This window comes from Thalassophryne amazonica, chromosome 1 (genome assembly GCF_902500255.1).
Source record: "Thalassophryne amazonica chromosome 1, fThaAma1.1, whole genome shotgun sequence".
NCBI lineage: Eukaryota > Metazoa > Chordata > Actinopteri > Batrachoidiformes > Batrachoididae > Thalassophryne > Thalassophryne amazonica.
Genome location: NC_047103.1, coordinates 173,203,999 through 173,206,989, shown reverse-complemented (window position 1 = coordinate 173,206,989; position 2,991 = coordinate 173,203,999).

Below are 2,991 nucleotides of genomic sequence, written 5' to 3'. Positions count from 1 at the left end.
GTGTGTGTGTGTGTGCATGCTGTGATGACATCTGTGTGTGTGTGTGTGTGTGTGTGTGCATGCTGTGATGACATCTGTGTGTGTGTGTGTGTGTGTATGCTGTGATGACATCTGTGTGTGTGTGTGTGTGTGTATGCTGTGATGACATCTGTGTGTGTGTGTGTGTGTGTGTATGCTGTGATGACATCTGTGTGTGTGTGTGTGTGTGTGTGTATGCTGTGATGACATCTGTGTGTGTGTGTGTGTGTGTGTGTATGCTGTGATGACATCTGTGTGTGTGTGTGTGTGTGTGTGTGTGTGTATGCTGTGATGACATCTGTGTGTGTGTGTGTGTGTGTGTGTGTATGCTGTGATGACATCTGTGTGTGTGTGTGTGTGTGTGTGTGTGTATGCTGTGATGACATCTGTGTGTGTGTGTGTGTGTGTGTGTGTATGCTGTGATGACATCTGTGTGTGTGTGTGTGTGTGTGTGTGTATGCTGTGATGACATCTGTGTGTGTGTGTGTGTGTGTGCATGCTGTGATGACATCTGTGTGTGTGTGTGTGTGTGTGCATGCTGTGATGACATCTGTGTGTGTGTGTGTGTGTGTGCATGCTGTGATGACATCTGTGTGTGTGTGTGTGTGTGTGCATGCTGTGATGACATCTGTGTGTGTGTGTGTGTGTGTGCATGCTGTGATGACATCTGTGTGTGTGTGTGTGTGTGTGTGTGTATGCTGTGATGACATCTGTGTGTGTGTGTGTGTGTGTATGCTGTGATGACATCTGTGTGTGTGTGTGTGTGTGTATGCTGTGATGACATCTGTGTGTGTGTGTGTGTGTATGCTGTGATGACATCTGTGTGTGTGTGTGTGTGTATGCTGTGATGACATCTGTGTGTGTGTGTGTGTGTATGCTGTGATGACATCTGTGTGTGTGTGTGTGTGTATGCTGTGATGACATCTGTGTGTGTGTGTGTGTGTGTGTGTGTGTATGCTGTGATGACATCTGTGTGTGTGTGTGTGTGTGTATGCTGTGATGACATCTGTGTGTGTGTGTGTGTGTGTATGCTGTGATGACATCTGTGTGTGTGTGTGTGTGTGTGTGTATGCTGTGATGACATCTGTGTGTGTGTGTGTGTGTGTGTGTATGCTGTGATGACATCTGTGTGTGTGTGTGTGTGTGTATGCTGTGATGACATCTGTGTGTGTGTGTGTGTGTGCATGCTGTGATGACATGTGTGTGTGTGTGTGTGTGCATGCTGTGATGACATCTGTGTTGTGTGTGTGTGTGCATGCTGTGATGACATCTGTGTGTGTGTGTGTGTGCATGCTGTGATGACATCTGTGTGTGTGTGTGTGTGCATGCTGTGATGACATCTGTGTGTGTGTGTGTGTGCATGCTGTGATGACATCTGTGTGTGTGTGTGTGTGCATGCTGTGATGACATCTGTGTGTGTGTGTGTGTGTGTGTGTATGCTGTGATGACATCTGTGTGTGTGTGTGTGTGTGTGTGTATGCTGTGATGACATCTGTGTGTGTGTGTGTGTGTGCATGCTGTGATGACATGTGTGTGTGTGTGTGTGTGCATGCTGTGATGACATCTGTGTGTGTGTGTGTGTGCATGCTGTGATGACATCTGTGTGTGTGTGTGTGTGCATGCTGTGATGACATCTGTGTGTGTGTGTGTGTGTGTGTGCATGCTGTGATGACATCTGTGTGTGTGTGTGTGTGTGTGTGTGTGTGCATGCTGTGATGACATCTGTGTGTGTGTGTGTGTGTGTATGCTGTGATGACATCTGTGTGTGTGTGTATGATGTGATGACATCTGTGTGTGTGTGTGTGTGTATGCTGTGATGACATCTGTGTGTGTGTGTGTGTGTATGCTGTGATGACATCTGTGTGTGTGTGTGTGTGTATGCTGTGATGACATCTGTGTGTGTGTGTGTGTGTGTGTGTGTGTATGCTGTGATGACATCTGTGTGTGTGTGTGTATGCTGTGATGACATCTGTGTGTGTGTGTGTGTGTGTGTGTGTATGCTGTGATGACATCTGTGTGTGTGTGTGTGTGTATGCTGTGATGACATCTGTGTGTGTGTGTGTGTGTGTATGCTGTGATGACATCTGTGTGTGTGTGTGTGTGTATGCTGTGATGACGTGTGTGTGTGTGTGTGCATGCTGTGATGACATCTGTGTGTGTGTGTGTGTGTGTGTATGCTGTGATGACATGTGTGTGTGTGTGTGTGCATGCTGTGATGACATCTGTGTGTGTGTGTGTGTGTGTGTATGCTGTGATGACATGTGTGTGTGTGTGTGTGTGTGTGCATGCTGTGATGACATGTGTGTGTGTGTGTGTGTGCATGCTGTGATGACATCTGTGTGTGTGTGTGTGTGCATGCTGTGATGACATCTGTGTGTGTGTGTGTGTGCATGCTGTGATGACATCTGTGTGTGTGTGTGTGTGCATGCTGTGATGACATCTGTGTGTGTGTGTGTGTGTGTGTGCATGCTGTGATGACATCTGTGTGTGTGTGTGTGTGTGTGTGTGTGCATGCTGTGATGACATCTGTGTGTGTGTGTGTGTGTGCATGCTGTGATGACATCTGTGTGTGTGTGTGTGTGTGTGTGTGCATGCTGTGATGACATCTGTGTGTGTGTGTGTGTGTGTGTGTGTGCATGCTGTGATGACATCTGTGTGTGTGTGTGTGTGTGTGTGTGTGCATGCTGTGATGACATCTGTGTGTGTGTGTGTGTGTGTGTGCATGCTGTGATGACATCAGTGAGTGTGTATGTGTGTGATGACTGTGTGTGTGTGTGTGTGTGTGTGTGTGCATGCTGTGATGACATCAGTGAGTGTGTATGTGTGTGATGACTGTGTGTGTGTGTGTGTGTGTGTGCATGCTGTGATGACATCAGTGAGTGTGTATGTGTGTGATGACTGTGTGTGTGTGTGTGTGTGTGTGTGTGTGTGCATGCTGTGATGACATCAGTGAGTGTGTATGTGTGTGATGAC